The 20,150-nt window shown below is 41.8% G+C and overlaps 1 long non-coding RNA gene across 1 annotated transcript in view; it reads right to left on the bottom strand.

The window, feature by feature from the left end:
• Positions 1 to 17,369: 17,369 nt before the first annotated feature.
• The window catches only part of LOC138741697 (uncharacterized), a 45,643-nt gene continuing 42,862 nt past the window's right edge, over positions 17,370 to 20,150 (bottom strand). Inside the window, exons 4-5 of the long non-coding RNA XR_011343672.1 lie at positions 19,373 to 19,422; positions 17,370 to 18,184 (exon numbers count right to left, since the gene is read on the bottom strand). This is a non-coding gene — a long non-coding RNA (uncharacterized lncRNA). The remainder of the gene's footprint in view (positions 18,185 to 19,372; positions 19,423 to 20,150) is intronic.

Here is a 20,150-nt window from a genome sequence, read left to right on the forward strand (position 1 = left end):
CCCCTGAGGGAAGTTCCTATGGGAGGACCGGGAGGGGGAACGGGATATGTAAATGTTCCCCTAACTAGTACGGAGGTGCGGGGATTTAAGAAGGAAATGAAAAATTTATTGGAAGATCCCATAGGACTGGCCGAACAGTTCGACCAGTTCCTGGGACCAAACACATATACCTGGGAAGAGATGCACGCAATAATGGGAACATTATTCTCACCCCAGGAGAGGCAGATGATTCGACAGGCTGCCCTCCTCATGTGGGAACGTGAACAACCTGGGGACCCCAGACCCCATGAACAAAAATATCCCTTGAATGAACCCAGGTGGGACAAATGAACACCCGAGGGATTGGCAAGTATGAGACAATATAGAGAGTGGACGATTAAAGGGATACGGGAGGCTGTGCCAAAGGGTCACAATTTTACTAAGGCATTTGGGAACCACCAGGGGAAAGATGAGTCCCCTACTGATTTCTTGGAGAGGGTGAGAAAGAATGTCCAACAGTATGCGGGTGTGGACCCAATGGGTGAACAGCTTATTCGAATTGAATTTGTTTCCAAATCGTGGCAGGACATTAGAAAGAAACTAGAAAAGGAGGAGGGCTAGAATGAAAAACCCCTGAGCGACCTGTTGAAAAAGGCGCAAAGAGTATATGTGCAGAGGGAAGAGGAAGGTCAAAAGAGGGCAGCGAAGATTATGGTACAGACTATCCGACAGATAAATGCCGAGTCCAGAGGAGGGGAGTCCCCGGAGACCCGTTAAGTGCTATTACTGCAACGAGGAAGGACACTTCAAGAGGGAATTCCCCCAATATAAGAGGGAAGTGCATACCCTCGAACTCATGGAAGAAGATTAGGGGGGTCAGGGGTTCCGAATGTTGGGGACCAGGTATAAGAGGGAACCCTTGGTAAAACTAAAAATTGGTCCCCAGGGAGAAGAGGTGGTGTTTATGGTGGACACGGGAGCGGAACGAAGTAGTGTAATAACTGTGCCGTTCGGGACCGAGCCTGTAAAAAGCAATTTGAAAATTTCTGGGATAGAAGGGGCTCCCAGAATGGTATCGATAATTCCCCAAGTGACAGTGAAGCTGGAAGGGAGAGAAGGGGTACAGGACCTCTTGTTGTTACCGTCGGCCGGATTTAACCTCCTAGGAAGAGATTTACAGGCTCTCCTAGGTTTGGGTGCTCTCCCCGTGGACGGAGAAGTGCGAGTCCACCTCTGTGCTCTGAAGGAGGAGGATGAACGGCAGATTGACGAGAGAGTCTGGTATAAGAAGGGAAATCGAGGAGGTCTGGACATCCCACCTTTACATGTCACATTAATACCAGGTCATCAGCCAGTAAGGAAACGTCAGTATCCTATTTCTTTGGAAGGGAGGAAGGGGCTACAGCCGGTAATTAAGACCCTAATACGAGACGGACTATTGGAGGAATGCATGTCACCCTATAACACCCCTATACTCCCAGTGAAAAAGTCAGATGGATCCTATCGTCTAGTTCAGGATCTAAGAAGTTTGAATGCTATTGTTCAGACCCGCCACCCAGTGGTGCCTAATCCCTATACTATTATGAGTCGGATTCCCCCAGACCATGAGTGGTTTAGTGTTATCGACCTGAAGGACGCCTTCTGGACGTGTCCACTAGAAGAGGGAAGTAGAGATACGTTTGCGTTTGAATGGGAGAATCCATGGACAGGTAGACGGAGGCAGCTTCGGTGGACTGTATTGCCCCAAGGGTTCACTGAATCTCCGAACCTGTTTGGACAAATGCTAGAACAAATCCTGGCGGACTATCCACGATCCGATGATTCCCAACTGATGCAGTATGTGGACGATTTACTGTTATCAGGACCCAAGGAACAGGAAATGAGGGGAAATACAATTAGACTCTTGAATTATCTGGAGAAAAAGGGTCTGTGAGTGTCCAGGAACAAGTTACAGTTCGTTGAGAGGACTGTGGTATATCTGGGACACCAGATAAGTAAAGGACAGAGACGGATTACCCCGAACGGATTGCGGGAATCACTAGAATGCCGTTACCCCATAATAAGAAGGAAATAAGACAATTCCTGGGACTCTTAAGTTACTGTAGGTTATGGATAGAGGACTACTCAGCGTTGGTGAAGTTTATGTATGAAAAGCTGACAAATGAAGATGAATATCCATTGAAATGGACCCAGGAGGAGAAGGGATGGTTTGAGGACTTGAAGCATCGCCTGACGCGAGCCCCAGTACTCACTCTGCCCTCTTTAAAACAACCCTTCCAGCTATTTGTCACTCATAACCAAGGAACAGCTGTGGGAGTTTTAACGCAGGAAAAAGGCGGCCAGCGACACCCAGTGGCTTTCCTATCCAAAATGATGGACCCAGTGTCTTGCGGATGGCCGACGTGTATCCAGGGAGTAGCGGCTGCTGCTCTGTTGGTGGAGGAGGCACGTAAACTTACTTTTGGAGGAAGGATGACTGTGTACACCTCCCGTTCTGTGAGTGTTCTATTAACACAAACCGCCCATCGATGGCTGACTGATTCCCGCATATTAAAGTACGAGACCATTTTAATGGTCGGAGAAGATCTACAGTTTGCTAAGAATAATAGTTGCAACCCAGCTCAGTTTTTATACGGCAGTGAAACAGGGGAAGAAGTGGAGCACGACTGTGTCGAGTTGACGGATCTTCAGACCAAGACCCGAGAGGACCTTTGCGATACTGCTCTGGGAGAGGGATATGAATTCTACATTGACGGCTCTGCCAGATGTGTTGACGGAATGAGGAGAAGCGGGTATGCCATAATAGAAGGAAATGCTTGGAAAGTGGTAGAATCCGCGAGGCTACCCGGAAGCTGGTCGGCACAGTCCTGTGAACTATATGCCTTGCAGAGAGCCCTCAGAGTACTGGCAGAGAAAACTGGAACAATTTACACTGACTCCAAATACGCATACGGGATAGTGCATACCTTTGGTAAGATCTGGAAGGAGCGCGGTCTGATTACATCAAGAGGAAAGGAATTGGCACACGAACAGATGATTACTCTGACTTTGGAAGCCCTGACATTACCCCGGGAAATAGCAGTGGTCTACATACCAGGCCATCAGAGGGGAGATACCCCGACCGCAATTGGGAACAGACTGGCTGATGAAGAGGCCAAAAGGGCAGCCATGCAACAAGAAGTCCGTTTGCTGACCTTAATCCCAATAAGACAAGGTATAAAAAAGGCTCCCATTTTCACTGCTAAGGAAGAAAAGGACATGGCTCAGCTGGGCGCAAGCCAGCTGCCTGATGGAACATGGAAGACACTGGATGGAAGAATGGTTCTAAATAAGGAAATAACTCACAATATTTTAAAACACCTGCATCATCAGAGCCACTGGGGCACCCAGGCCTTGTGCGACACAGTGCTTCGAGAATATGTGTGTAAGGGGATCTACACCTTGGCCCAACAGGAGGTGCAGAACTGCCACATCTGCACAAGAATTAATAAGAAGGTAATGAGGACGAGTACCATGGGAGGTCAACCGTTGGCCATACGCCCCTTCAAAAGAATCCAGATTGACTTCACAGAGTTACCTCAAGTCCAAAGATGGAAGTATCTGTTGGTGGTGATAGATCACTTTACCCGATGGGTGGAAGCCTTCCCAACAGTAAATGCTACATCCTCTACAGTAGCTCGCCTCCTCCTAGAGCAGGTGATCCCCAGATATGGTATAATGGATTCTATAGACTCAGACAGGGGTCCACATTTTTGCTCCAAAGTCCAGCAATTGATTTGTGATGCATTGCAGGTCTCTTGGAAATTGCATACCCCTTGGCATCCACAAAGCTCAGGGAGGGTTGAACGTATGAATGGAACCCTAAAGACGCAATTGACAAAATTAATGGTGGAGACTAAAATGCCTTGGATAAAGTGTCTGCCCCTGGCCTTATTGAGAATTCGTACTGCCCCACGCAGGGATGTGGGGTTGTCCCCTTATGAGATGATGTTTGGGCTTCCCTTCTGGAGTACAGTTGAGGGGTCTCCCACCTTGGGGGAAGGGGATATTTTTGTTAGGAACTATTTACAGGCACTGTCACGCTCTCTTACAGATTTACGAAAGAGGGGACTATTGGCACAAACACCGCCTCTAGACTTTTCTTTACACAAGGTGGAACCGGGAGACTGGATTCTCATCAAGACCTGGAAAACTGAAAAACTCCAGCCACAGTGGGAAGGTCCATTCCAAGTTCTCTTGACAACAGAGGCTGCAGTACGAACAAGAGAGAAGGGGTGGACGCACGCATCCAGATTTAAGGGACCTGTAGAGGCGCCTCAGGACCCTGATACGGACTCAGATTGGACTTGTGTTCCTGGAGACAAACCTCTTACTTTGCGATTTCGCAGAAAGACTTGATTGACAATGTTATTGTTATATGCTTTGATTTTTCTTGGTTTGCCTATGTCTTTGTCAGGTCTGAAGTGTAAGAAGTGCAGAGACACAGTAGTTCTTTTTCAGGACCGCACTTGGGAAAGAAAGGAGGGTAATTTCATTTCCCATACCTCAGTTCCTAAGAAATGCTGGGCAGAAAATACCACCCAACATCCATATACCCCTTGTATGGAGAAAGAGGGAAGTAATGTGGGTCATCGGGGGTGTTTTGTTCCTCCTGCTTGTTTTGCCCTATCTTATTCCCTGTCTGCGCAGCCTAGTGATTTCGATGGTCCAGCAGACCATGCAACCAGGGGGCCTGGGAGACCCAGTTTGAATTTTACTTCAGCACGAAATTGATTTATCAGAAGATGGTTCTCTTCCCTGGGTTAAGGTCCCCATTCAGAAATAATACACACATTTTAAAGAAAGAAAGGGGTGGATTGTTATAGATAGAGAATTTAGGTTAAAAAGGGCTTAAGTTAAAATGTGATGATTAATCATAAAAGGGGAAGCCAGAATAGACAGGGAGCTTACCATAAAAGTTCAGCTAGACAATGTTATAACAAACAGAGATTTTCATGGTCACAGAGAGACATGTAGGAGCCAAAGATTGATAAAAAGAGTGAGAAACAGAATTTAGTGTGTGTAGAGTTCGTAGTGTACATGACAAACATGATAATTACAAATGCAAGTGTACTTAGGATGATTTTGCAAAAACTAACCAATTAAAACAGTGTTAAAAAGAAGGGGAAGGACAAACAAAAAAGGTATAAAAATCAATGCACTGTATGTATCGGGGCTTGACTTGGCGAGAAGCCAGTTGAGTCCAACTCTGCAGACTTGTAAATAAAGCTTGTCGTGTCATCAATTTTAAAGAGACTCGTGTGAGAATTTGTACTTCTGACAGTCTCTAGTTCATTGATTATTCAGGAATCTGATAGCAGCAGGGAAGAAGCCGTTCTTGTGCTTCTGGGTGCTCGTCTTTAGGCTCCTGTACTTGTTCCTCAATAGTAGCAGCCTGGGTGGTGAGGGTTTCTGAGGATAGAGGCTGCTTTTTAAAAACACCACCTCATGTAGATGTCCTTGATGGAGTGATCTGGTGCCTGTGATGTCGCAGGCCGAGTTGACAACCATCTGGAGTTTATTCTATTCCGTACCAGGCAGTGATGCAACCAGTCAGAACACTCTCCACGGTACACCTGAAGAAGTTTATGAGATATTTCAGTGATGCCAAACCACCTCAGACACCTCACAAAGTATAGCTAAGTCCACAATCATCTCCTCGGTTTTGCTGATGTTGAGCGCAAGGTTGTTGTCATTACACCATTCAACGAGCTGATCCATCTCCCTCCTGTACACTTGCTCATTGCCATTTGTGATTACACCGATAGCTGTGGTGTTATCAGCAAACTTGTAGATTGCATTGTGCCTGGCCGCACCATCATGGGTGTATAACGAGTAGAGTAGTGGGGTAAGCACTAATCCTTGGGGTGTGCCTATGTTGATGATAAATGAGGAGGAGATGTTGTTTTCAATTCATACTGACTGTGGTCTTCCAATGAGAAAGACAAGGATCCAATTGCAGTGGCTTAGAGATTGTAGCTTCTTGACCAGCACTGAGGGAATAATAGTATTGAAGGAGAGCTGTAGTTGATGAAAAGCAGCCATATTTATGAATTGCTGTGATCCAAAGCTGAGTGGAAAGCCAGCGATATTGCATCTGCTGTGGAGCGATTGTGAAAATAGGCAAATTGCAGTGGGTCATGACTAGCCTCTTGAAGCATTTCATCACAGTAGAAATTAGTGCTACTGGGCGGTAGTTGTTGAGGCAGTTCACACTACTACTCTCGAGTAGCAGGATGGTTGATGCCCTTTTGAAGCTGACTGCCACAATAAGAGGTTGAAAATATCCGTGAACACTCCAGCTCGTTGGTTGGTGCAGATTTTCAGTACCCTGACAACTACGCCGTCAGGGACTGACACCTTGTGAGGGTTCACCCTTTTAAATGATGTTCTGACGTTGCCCTCAGAGACAGATATCACAGGGTTCTCAGCCTTTTCAGGAATTGTGGTGGGCATTGTATGGATCTTCTTCTCAAAGCAGACATTCAGCTCAATGTGTAGTGAAGCATCGTAGCCATTTATAGTTTTTGCCTTCGCTTTGTAGGCTGTAATGGTCTGCACTCCCTGCCATAGCTGCCATGTATCTGTCTCTATCTCGAGTTTCCTCTGGAATTGTTACTTGACCTGGACTTGAACTAAGCAGCTTTGTGTGATATTAAAGCAAGATCTTAGCTTTTCTATGTCATTCCATCTAATAAAGATTATTTTGATTGTTTCGGCTTGTCTTGCAGTAAATGACTATCTTCTTAATCGGAATAAGGATGAGGTTAAAATGTTAACTTTGAATTTTATGCATACTCTCTAAGTTCCTTAGAAGTAATGTAGGTTCCATCATCATACACCAGCTTCACAGGAAGTAAGATTCAAACTGCTCGGTTTATCGTTGTAGGTGTCAAGCCTTTTATTCATTTGCTGAATGAAATATCGAAGTGCAGCCTGCAACCATGCAGTCCAATCCCTGAATGTAAGTGAACAAATCAATTCACATGGAAAGGCGGAGTTATCAACAGCAATCGATTCCTCCTCTTGTTCGATGACACAATTCTCCCTACAGTTTTATGGATGCCAATTAACTGTCTGTCTGATCTATCTCCATTCTCTTTAATGTCATTTCTGGAGTAGTTTTCTGTCTGTTTATTTTGTTTGATAACTCTGCATCCAGGTAGCAGAACCCTATAATCTGCGATCAGATTTCATTGGACAGTGAACGCTTCATCTTTTCAAACCAGTGAGTAAGCACCTTTCTCCCCTCTACTGATTTGGTTTCTTCTCCGATATTACTCTGATATGTTGCCATCCTGTCTGCTCAACACTGTTAATCCCTCATCTCACTCTTTCCTGCAGCAACAATCGAGGTAGTGAAGCAGCCAGCAACATTCTTTTTCCTGGTTTGTATTTCAAAAGACAGAACCCTCAAGTGTAAACTTGCAGCCAAAGCAGTATTCTACATTGCTTTCTTTTCATGATTTTCTCAAGGGGTCCAGTGATCAGCTTCTACTACAACCTTCCTCCTGCAGAAATAGGTGTGGATTTTTTTCCTTCTTCAGAAACATCTGCTAATATTTATATAAGAGTATTTGTTTCTGCCAACATGAAAGCCTCAGGTGCACAACTTATGGGCTGGCTATCATGTTCCCAGGCCTTTAACAGAAGAATTTAACTGGAAAAAAAGACTTTATTTTTTTCTTTCTGTTGTATGACAAACTCATTTCACTTCCCACCCTTTCACTGAATGTGTTTTAACTTTCCAATGGAGTTGTGACCAGTGGTAATCATCAACTGCTTTCATTTGTTCCCTCAAGGTTAGTTCATTCTCTGACATACAAGGAATGAATCAATTGGATGAGAAGCTTTCTTATTTCATGCTTACATATCATCTCAGTAAAAGCTTTGATTTTTTTCCTGCATTTGGCTTTACTCTATATTAGTGCTTTTCAACCTTTTTCTTTCACTCACATGCCACTTTAAGAACTTCCTGTCATAGATGTTTTGTGATTTGTAAGGGATTGCTTAAGATGGTATGTAGGTTGAAAGAAAACATTTGAAAACCACTGTTTTAATTATACCTAATTGACTCGTTATGTGCACGGTTTCATAACTGCAAAGGAAATGGGCCAATGACAATTTTTCTCAAGAAAAATATTTCATTAACAATCAGATCTAGAGCAGTGATTCTCAAGTTTCCCTTTCCAGTCACAGACCACCTTAAGCAATCCCTCACTGATCACCAGACCACCTATGACATTGGGAATACTTAAAGTGGTCTGTGAGTGGAAAGAAAAAGGTTGAGAACCACTGCTCTATATGGTGTCAGTATTATTTGGAAGAATTGGCATTTTTTTCTCTGATGCTAAATTTACTTTGTACCAGTATTTTCAACTCTTTCTATCACCTTAAGGAGATGCTGTCAACATCATAGAGCTGGCTATATCTAACATCTTCTACAAGTCTCATTTAGGTTCTGTTGAGTTATGTTTCAGCTAAATCAAAAGCCATAAAGAAAATACTTATCATCCAAGATCTCTCTCAGCCAAAACCAAGAGACATGAAGTCATATTACAGTCTTTCTTCTCCTGATGATTGTGCATTCAATACAAGCTCAGAAGCTGATATGAAAAAATCACAGGGAAGATGGGCAGATTGATAGGATAGTTAGATCCCAGTTGGTGATTGATGCCAGTCTGATGTTAGAATACAAAAGCAGCATCTTAATGGAGTTCTGACCGATAACAAATGGTCAGATGATGGACAGAAAAAAAGATTCAAAGACTTTCTCAGAACATCCCTGAAGTTTCAAAATTGATAGATACCACTGGGGAAATCAAGCATTAGATTGTCCTCATTGGTGTAGCGGCATTAAAAAAAAAGTGCTCATTCATCTGAGGAAGTTCGAATGGAGGAAACAAGAATGAAAAGAGAATCTTGAAAATCCTGGCCCATTGATGCCCACCACAATACTGGATAATGAGTGGATTATAATTGATCAACGACAAAGTTCATCCAAATATTATGTTAAAAGTTGTCACCAACCAAGTCTCTCCATCAAGCGTCACACTTCTACACCCGTTTCTGGCATCTTTTGCTGATAAATTCAATACCTCCCCTTGCAAGTAATTTCTTCTAAAATCAGATGTGGATCACGGATTCTTTTGATCTCTTGATTCATGTGTTGGGTCAACTGAAGAGCACTCCATCATATTCCAGCCGTGCAGTGAACATGGTGGTGTTAGGCAGACGTTGTCATAATCCGCCTCACAGAATCGGATGAATGATTCAGTGAGGCAGATTAGGACAACTTGTTGACAGATTCATCTGCAAGATAACAAAGCGTACATGCCAACATGTCTACCCATCTGCACTAATCCCATTTACTCATACTTGGTCCCTATTCATCAATGCATGCTAACTAAAGTGTCTGTCTAAATGACTCTTAAATGTAGCAATTGTAGTTGATTCCATAATTCCGCTGACCACATGTTCCAAATATCCATCACTTTCTGGAAAATACTTGCTTCTGGAATCTTCTTTAAAACACCATCTCTCACCTTCAATCTGAGTCCTATTGTTTCTGTCTGATTCATATGATGATATTCTTCACCTTCTTCACCTTCCACAGTGTTCCTAAATGATGAGTTATTCCCTCTTTGATATAGCCTCTGGCAACATGCTAATAATAAAAATTATACGGACTGGCCTGTAGTTCCCAGCCTTCTGCCTTCCTCCCTTTTTGATCACTGGAGTCACACTGACTGTTTTCAAATCTTCTGGTGTTCTCTGGAATTGTGTGGGTTGAAAAGAATCACAGATGTATCAAAGATGGAGAGAATCATTGGATTGACTCACAGACCCAAAGGCAGGAAACTTACCAGATGTGATGGCCTGCACTCAACACAAATAGCTGCAGAGTAATGATTACTTTTCAGATTTATTGTCACAATTCATAGATGACAACACATACAACCCTGAAATTATTTTTCCTGTGGGCGAGGCAGATTTGCCACTTATTGGTAGTGCAAAAAAACTGACTCAGTCTACATATACAAACAAATAAAGAAATGTAAACAAATTGTGGCATACAGAAAAAAAAATCAATAAAGTGCAAAAGTAAGAGTCCTTAAATAGTCCCTGATGGAATTTGTTGTTGAGGAGTCTGATGGTGGAGGGGCAGCAGCTGTTCCTGAACCTGGTGGTCTGAGTCTTATAGCATCTATACCTCTTCCCTGGAGGTAGAAATGAGAATAGAGCATGTGCTGGGTGGTGTGGATCCTTAATGATTGCTGCTGCTCTCCAATGGCACCGTTCCCTGTAAATGTTCTCAATAGTGGGGAAGGTCTTGCCTGTGATGTCCTGGGCTGTGTCCACTACCTTTCGCAAAACTTTCCACTCAGTGGTAATGGCGTCCCCATACCAGACTGTGATGTAGCCAGTCAGTACACTTTCCACCACACATCTGTAGAAATTTGTCAGGGTTTCCGACATCATACCAAACTGTCTCATACTCCTAAGGAAGTAGGTGTGCTTTCTTCATGTTGCCATTTGTGTGTTGAGTCCAGGGAAGAAAAAAAAAATACTCTGAGATAGTGAATCCCAAGAACTTAAATTTGTTCATCCTTTCCACCTCTGAGTGACAAGCTGAGTGAATGTAAAGTGGGTTTGAGTCCTGATTGGGCCCGCAGTGCTACTCGGTGCTCTGACTAGGTCCATCTGGAAGTGGGGGGGGGTGGGGTGTGCACCAAGATAGGGATGTGGTTAAGTCAGGGTTTGTGGTGGCAGCTAAGTTAGAGAGTGGTGCAATGAAAGCTGAGGTTGCAATTGTTAAGTTGTGAGGTGATGGTTCAAATCAAATCTATTGGGATTTCATGACAAGAAGAAGTGTGGGGGGGGGGGGATGAACAGGATTAGGGTGGAGAGCTAGGCAGTAGCATCAGTTAAATCAGGAGGCATCGCTCATAGTGGCAACCACTGGAGAGAAAGACAGGCCTTTGTCTGAGAAGGTAAAATGAACTACAGTTACAGACCAGGTCAGCCAGGGCCAAGCGGAAGGATTACTTGTGCTCGTGCAGCTTCTGGCAGAGTTGCCAGTATGGTGGAGTGAAGGAGGTTGGATAAGCCAAGCACCACTTTGGTGTCAGCAGCTGAAGGCCTCCTGCCAGGCCTCAGGTGCTAAATGGATGAGAATTGGGATCAGCGGTCAATGAAGTGTGATGGAGAGCAGGTGTCTGGAGAGAGGAGGCTTGAAGTTGGCATCCGAGGATGGCAGAGGACACAGCACAATCATCAAACTCCAGCTATCTCTGAAAGAACTTTCTGACTCCCTTCTCTCCCTCCATCTTTGAATGCTCAGAGATAATCTGAGCGACTGCATTAATTGTGGCAGTCCTCATTGCCTTTCAAGGGCAGAGGTCACCATCATCTTGGTGCCGCAATGGTTAGCTGGGAGCTAACCTCACAATGGGATGACATTGAAAGATACAAAGATTTCCAAGACCAAACAACTGTTTATATTACATAGTGCATTATAACACAATACAGGCCATTCAGCCCATATGTCATGCTGACCTATATAAGGATTTTAGACATACAGTACGGTTACAGGCCCTAGCAGCCCATGAGCCCATGACCCCCAAATACACTGATTATCCCATAATGCCCATGGAAGGAAACTGGAGCACCCAAAGGAAACCCACAAACACACATGATGAATGTACAAACTACTTACAGACAGATTTGAACACAGGTCATTGGTGCTGTAAGAGCGTTGCACTAACCACTACACTAAGAGCTTCACTTTTGCCATCACTTTGTTCTTCACATAGGCATAGAATGCATTAGGTTTTCCTTAATCCTATTTGGAAAGCTTTTCATACCCCATTCAAGCTCTCCTAAATCCTTTCTTAAGTTCCTTCCTGACTACCTTGTAATTCACAAGAGTCCTTCCTGACTTTTGCTTCTTAAACCGTATGCATACTTCTTTCTTCCTCTTAACTAGCTCTCTCACCTCCTTTGTTAACTACAGTTCCCTGATCCTTGCATAACATCTTCCACAATACTTCTGTGCATTTCCCAAAGAACATCTGACCCCAATAGACTCTCCATAATTCCTGCCTAATCTCATTGCAGTAAGCCCTTCCTCAATTAAACATTTTACCATTTTGTCTACTCCAATCCTTGTCCATAGCCATGCCGAATGTCAGGAAGTTGTGGTCACTGTCACAGAAATGCTGTCCCACAGATAGGTCCATCACCTGACTAAATTCATTACCCAGTACTAGATCCAGTATGGCCTCTCTATTTGTTAGCTTGCCAACATACTGTGCCAGGAATCCTTCTTGGACGCACCTGATAAATTCTGCCCCATCTATCCCTTTTGCAGTAAGGAGGTGCCAGTCAATATTTGGAAAATTGAATTCTCCCATGGCAACAACCCTGTTATTTTTGCACGATTCCTATTTATTTGCTCCTCAATGTTATGAAGGCTATTTGGGGGATGGCAGTGGGGGGGGGGGGGGTGTGGGGAAATTTCCACCCACACTGATTCAAAAGACAATTCCTCCACGCAGCTCTCTGGGGAGCTGAGAATTTGGACCATTGCGCTTCCTATAAGCCACTGGCACAATGGAGCAGTATACATAGAGCCACACATTGGTCAAACTGGGGAAGTGCAATAAACCTCCTTATGAACCATGCAGCTTTTTATATGATTGCTTTATAATCATCATGTCTAAGTCTCAGTTTTATTTTAATTTCTTGACAGCTTAATGAACCAGATTTAAATTCCCCAGCTGCAATTTTGGAACTGTTCATGCTACTGACCCACAACTGCATTGACAGATCCAATTCCAACAGTGCCAACAAGTTTGTAGATGACACATCAGTAGTGGCCTCATCAGCAACAATGATGAGTTGGACTATAGAGAAGAGGTGGAAAATCTCATGATATGGCGTGAGAGTAACAACCTGAGTCTCCACAGGAACAAAACGAAGGAGGTGATTGTGGACTTCAGGAGATCCAGGAATGACAACCTTCCACTATAGATCAACAACTCTATAGTGGAGAGCATCAAGTTCTTTGGAATTCACTTAACTAGTGACCTATCGTGGACAAATAACATGTCCGCACTTTTCAGGAAGCCACAACAGCCACTGAGAAGACTGAAGAAGGCAAGGCTACTAAACCACTATCATGTCAACCTTCTACAGTACCTCTGTCAAAGGCGTCCTGACCAGCCTCATCAGAGTGTGGTATGGTTGCTGCAGAGAAATGAATTGGAGGACAATCCACAGGACTATAAGAGTGGCAGAGGATCTCTGTACCCCACTGATGTGATCACTGGCTGAAGAGGGCATGCAAAATCAAAGATGCACACAGCATCTTTCAGGTGCTCCTATCAAGAAAGAGATACAGGAGGATCAGAGCCAGCACCACCAGGCTGAGGAACTGCCTCTTCCCACGGGCAGTTGGAATGCTGAATTCCTTTCCTGCATTGGTTCCATTTTGCAAGTAAGGTTAAAAGCACATGAGGCAATTCAAACACTTTATTTGAAGAGAAATACAGCAGCATTTTTTCCAAATTTAGTGAAAATAAATGGTGAATTAGCTCAAGACAGAATGTGCTCAGACACTCAATCTTCAGATTAAATCTATTTGCAGTTTATTTACTTTATTTCCCTCTTTCCTGGCAGTGGAAATAAATCTTTATACCAGCTAAACAGCATCACAAGAGAGTACATCATGGTGTACACTTCTAGCTATTACTCTTGAATGGCATAATTCCCCAAATCCAAAGAGAAAGATACATATGTATCAGATGTGAATGGCCTTAGAGGATTTATCATAGCATCAGTTCCAGTAAACAGTTTTGGTAAAGCTTTTTCTATTATTCAAAAATAATAAGAAAAACTATGAAGCAATCAGACTCCTAATTTTCCAAGGAACAAGGGAGAAAGACAGTCAAAATGATTTCTGCAGAAGAAGGGGACATAAATTTGATGAGTAATTTTTTGCTAAATTGAAACAAATCATAACAAATCCTATAGATGCTGGAACAAGAATATAGAAATTCTGGTAAAACTCAGTAGTATCAGTAGAAAGAGGAACAGTCAATATTTTGGGTCTGTGGTCATGCATCAGATCTGGGAAATAGAGAAATACAATTTAGTTTTTAGCCAGAAAATATAGGAGAGAGGTTTGTTGAACAAAGAGACCGTCTGTGATAGGATAAGTTGAAATGGTTTAATGGCCCATGAGTACATGAAGTTTTTTAGGTCTATATCTTGAGTTGTTGCTGGTAAAGTGGTGGGACCTATGCCATATCTCTGGAGCAAAATTCCAATAAAAAAACTCACCAGGAAATTATTTTTAATAAACACATTCAGAATGCAATCATGACTCTTGGGCTTTTATCCACTTGGTTATGCCTGAGGTACAGTACAATTTTCCCCTACATCATCTCCACTTAAAGTTGGGCATTTGAGATGCTGCATCTAAAATACCCCTTTCCTCATAAATCAAGAATCCGATTCAGGAACACAGGTGTATCGCACACATAATCAACTTGCTTGTGTGGTAAATTTAAATACACTTACTCTTGCATTCCTGGAAAACACTTGTCATGAGCTGCCAGAGGAGCTAATGGTGGCAGGAATAATTTTCTTTCTTTTCTTTTTCAATCTTTTTATTATTATTATAATTTATAAACACATACAGTTCAAAGAGATATAAAAAATACATAGTAAGTAATGAATTAATACAGAGATATTAAACAATAATATTACAGAATAAAAATATATCATTTAAAAAAATTTTAGATCAGTTTAGGGTGTGAACTATCTCTAAAAAAAAGATATAATTAATAACAAAATATGAAAAAAGAGAAAAAAAAACCCAAAAAAGAAGAAAAAACAAATCTGAATTAAAAAAACTTTTAAAAAAAAACCTACAGATATAGCTAAACCACGCCGATCACTCCGATCTCATCTTACAGCTCAATTATCATACATAATCTTAGAAAGAAAACAGAGCCAGATCAACTCACCACAAATGAAAATATTGAATAAATGGTCGCCAGGTTAACTCAAACTTAGAAGGGGATTCATAGACAGAGTTTCTAATTTTCTCTAAATTTAAACATAGTATAGTTTGGGTAAACCATTGGAAAACAGTGGGAGGATTAACCTCTTTCCAATTCAATAGTATAGATCTTCTAGCCTGGAATAATTTTGAAAGGAGTTTGAATTTGGATCAGATTGGTGTTGCAGAATCCAGGTCTTGTGTGGGTAAATAGGATTTGAGTATCACAGTCAGCATAGCCAAAGTGGGCTGTGCTGTAAACATTGATATTCTCTGATTTTTTTTTAAATTCACTGATTCTCCTGAAGTTCTCTACAATCTTCAGAATGTTGGCAAATAAGATGAATGCACCACCAGGGAGTATCAATCTTTGCTTGTTCTAGTTTCCAGTGTCAGAATCCTGAAGAGGCTGCAGATTCTGCCAACTATCAACAGCTTGTGTTGGAGTCAAAATCTTATGGCATACATATAACCATTTTTTGCATCAATTTTCCTATTGTTTCTGTCTGGCATTTTGGATATCCGGTGTCTTTTTTCAACAAATTTGTTGAAATCTCTCAAATAGCCATGGTTATATAATTTAAAACAATTATAAAGAAGCATAAAGTAGATTTAAATTAGAAATTGAAATTTTAAGCCTGCTTGGACCTCTGCCAATGTGAGGTGGTGAAGCCACATCTTTTATCTTCTTCAGTCAGACTCCATTGAGTAGAGAGTATTTATGTTATTATTATCCATTTTCATGATCCAGGATGGTTGAAGTCCAAAATACACATCTAAAAATTCAACCAAGTTGATATTACTTCATGTACTTTATAGCCCAGAAAGGTCAGTTTCATTGAAGTAAATGGAGTGGATTTCAGAGACAAACTGCAAGGTGTTGCCATTACAAATATGGTGTACTTTTTGCCACAGATCATGCATGACTATCTAGACAGCTATACACTTTTAAAAATGGCAGCTGTCCTCATATCTTCTTAATGGCTTAATTTCATATCAATTTGTTAACACTCTCAAAAAGGCCCCTGGTTAATTTTTACAATGGGTGTTCTACATAAATACATTATTGTTGTTATTTGTTGGATGAACATTCTATTGAGAGGTTAATAGGGATTTAATGCGGCAATGCAGAGAACTTCATGTGGCGTACCTCCACGATGAAGGCGATGACACAAATTGACAAACACCATACAACTTTGCTCTGCTTTGCCACACATTAACGGATTTTGTGCATGTTAATAATTGCTTGACTCCATTTAGACACTTAGCATATTTTATAAAATCTGGGTCATATGTTCTTAAGACTGAGTAGTGGACTGGCTCAGGGCACCAGACAACAGGGAGATTCCCCCCCAGTTTGAGAAAGAGAAGCGGAGAAGAGCCATAGGATGAAGACTATGGGGTGGGGAAGGGGGGAATCCGTATGCCTTACGACAGACTAGATAAAATATCATGCGTGTTATATTACATGATAATAAAGGAATCTTTAATCTTGAATTTCATTGAATAGCAAGGTTTATCTAAGATGAAGAAATTGCCTTTGGGGTCATCACATAATTCTGATTATATTCTGATTATCTGGGTTGTATAAAGGAAGGGGAAGAGTCAGCACACAGGATGGAGATTGAAAACGTGGCTGTATGGTGCACCAACAACAACCTTGCACTCAATGTCATCAAGACTAATTGTTGACTTCAGGCAAGGAAAGCTAGAAGTATGCAATCCAGTGATCATTGGGAGATCAGAGGTGGAGAGGGTGAGCAAATTGGGAGTCACTATCTCAGAGGATCTTTTCTGGACCCAACACCCCAATGGCATCATAAAGAAAGCACATTAGTGCCTCTACTTCTGGAGATGTGGTATGACACCAGAAACTCTGGCAAATTTCTACAGAGGTGTGGTGGAAAGTGTGCTGCATCACATTCTGGTATGGGAATACCAATACCCCTGAGCATAAAGCCTGTCAAATGGTATTGGATGCAGCCCAAGACGTCACAGGCAAAACCCTCCCCACTTCTGAGTACATCTACAGTAAACACTGCCAGCAGAGGGCATGAAAGACCCTCACCACCAAGCCCACTCTCTGTTCTTGCTGCTGTCATCAGGGAAGAGGTTTAGGTGCCACAAGACCCACACCACCAGGTTCAGGAACAGCTGCTACCCTCCACCATCAGAATCCTCAACAATCAAGTCAATCAGAGACTCATTTAAGGACTCTTACTTGTATAATTTATTGATTTTCCTTGTTCTTTCTCTGTATTGCACAGTAAAATTGCTTACATTTGTTATCTATTTACAGTTCTTTTATTTGTTTACATGTTTACACTGTGTACAATTTATCTTATGCACTACCAATTAGTGGTAATTCTGCCGCACCTGCAGGAAAAAAGAATTTCAGCATTGTATGTGATGTCATGTATGCAATCTGACAATAAATCTGAAATCTGAATCTGTTTTCCATTTCTTCTGACAATTCCATGGCTTTAACAGTTTTTTTTTTCCCCTCACTTGTACTTCTTGCATTGAGATTCAGCAGGGTCTTGAAAGCAACAAGAATGAAATTCTTTTCTATTTCTTATAGCTGCGTCTGAAAGTTGTGATTTCAGTTCCATGCCCACTAACAATCATTCGCTTCATGTCCCAGCAGATAGACCTTCCATACCAGCACAATGATGGGCCCAAGCAGGACTCACACGAAGTTGCGCTCAAGATTAACCTAGCAGCATGATTAGTGAATTGGTTAGCGCAACAATGTTACAGCGCCAGCAACTGGGACCGGGATTCGAATCTTGCGCTCTCTGTAATGAATTTGTACTTTCTCTCTGTGTCTGCATCAGTGTCCTCTGGGTGTTCTGTTAAAAAGAAATGTACCAGAATTGGCTATATTTGGGCAGCCAGGCACATGAGCTGAAAGGGTCTGTTACGGTGCTGTGCTGATATGTGTAAATATCTCATTAAGACATAACTGAACCATGCCGTAGATCTTTAAAACTTTGCTGAGCAGACATTGAGAGTTCTTGCCATCAGCAATAGGAGACCAGAAGTCCTGATGAGTCCAGCTGTGATATTTTTTAATCCAAACATCGATGCAACAATCTACAGAAGATACAGTAATCATTATTGGTCCTTAGGTACCAGTCAGCACAACACCTTTACAGCACCAGTGACTCGACCAGACCGGGATTCAAATCCCACACTGACTAAGAAGTTTGTGAATTTTCCCCATGTCTGTGTGGGTTTTCTCTAGGGGCTCCAGTTTCTTCCCACCATTCAAAACGTACCAGGGGTGTAGGTTAATGGGGTGTAAATTAGGCAGTACAGACTTATAGGCCAAAATGGTCCGTAACCGTACTGTATGTCTAAATTTAAATTTAAGTGTACAACATAAATTTAAGACTCCTCTTTGCTGCCTGTTTCGAATGAGTAGGTGCTTCCATGGCTGGCTAATGCATATGAACAGGATTTAATTGAATTTGACAAACTTGCACAAAAATTACTCTCCCATTGCTTGTGCAAAAAGTGAAAAACTGGACCGACATTCAGGGTACTCCACTTCTGAAAATTAGTTTAATTAATTCAACCATCAGTGTTAAAATTGATTTTCTATGTCCTAAAAATATGCACATATAAGGAGGTTAGTGCAATGCTGTTATTTGCACTAGTGATTGGGACCGGGGTTTGAATTCTACGAAGTCTGTAAGGATGTATGTTCTGTCCATGCCTGTGGTGATTTTCCCTGGTGGGGGGGGGGGGGGGGGGGGCTCTGGTTTCTTCCCACCATTCAAAATGTACCAGGGTTTGTAAGTTAATTGGGTGTAATTGGGGCAGCACGGGTTCATGGTCCAAAAGGGCCTGTTACCATGCTGTATATGAGGATTTAAAAATCACAGCATGTTTCAAGAAAAGATGTGGTCTTTTCTATATGAGTCGTCGTATAAAAATATTGCCAGTTGTTCCAGTAACTGACTCCTATACAAGCTGCAAACCTGCTGAGTTCCTCCAGCATTTCTGTAGTTTAGCTGAAGCTAACCTTGCACTGTTCCACCCTTGAATTGTTATTAGTGTGAAACATGGATTGAAAATGTTCAAGTAATAGACTCCCAAGATCTATACATCAATTCCTTTTTGCTCATCACTCCTCTACCAGTGCGAGTTACAAAAATATACTGGGGTTAATTGCTTTGCATTCCTAATGATAAACAAATAAAATGCAAATGAAACTAATTTTACACATCTACAAATACTATAAACGGTAAACTGTTTACCTTAGTAAACAGTTCTTACCTTATAATATTGAGAAAGGAACTGGTCTGTAGGTGATATGCGGGCGGATTCTATGAAGAACAGATTGATTATTATGCATTAGGTTTTCATATACATGGGTGTTACGGTCATCCTTGCATCTGTTCACAATGTTGAAGAAGATACAACCAATAAGATTGTTAACAGGAGAAAATACAATCATTAAGATTGTTAAGTCCTGTTTATAACTTTGTGTGCCCCACTGTTGTGTCAGCATGACAAGTTTTATACAGCGATAATACATGAGATAATTAACACTGGAACCGGACATTTTGGCGTCCTCAGTTTGGCACCAGATATTTTGGTGCTCGTATTTTGCCACTGGACATTTTGGCAATAAAAAAATGACTTATCTAGCCTTTCGGTCATTTTGACACCAACAGTTTGGCATTGGCCCAGATCCCCACGGTGTTGCAGCACTGCCTACACCCCCGGCATTTCAGAAACTACCTCCCCCCAGGAAACTGCTTCCGTGGCAAACATTTTGGGACTTATTGTTATACATATTATACAAATAATCAGTCATTATACATAGGTTCATGTGATTTATCACATGATCATCTCTGTTTAAGTGGTAATAGAGTGATAAATAATCACATATAATCAACTCGTACAAATAAAGTGTTAATGAAGTGATAAATAATCACATTTATATAACCATAATTTTTATGACAACTGGATTGTTTTTAATGAGTGTTTTAAATTTTTAAAATAATTTTAAATTCAATTAATTAAATATTCCATGACATATAATTAAACT

The sequence above is a fragment of the Narcine bancroftii genome, chromosome 8 (genome assembly GCF_036971445.1).
Source record: "Narcine bancroftii isolate sNarBan1 chromosome 8, sNarBan1.hap1, whole genome shotgun sequence".
NCBI classification, from domain to species: domain Eukaryota; kingdom Metazoa; phylum Chordata; class Chondrichthyes; order Torpediniformes; family Narcinidae; genus Narcine; species Narcine bancroftii.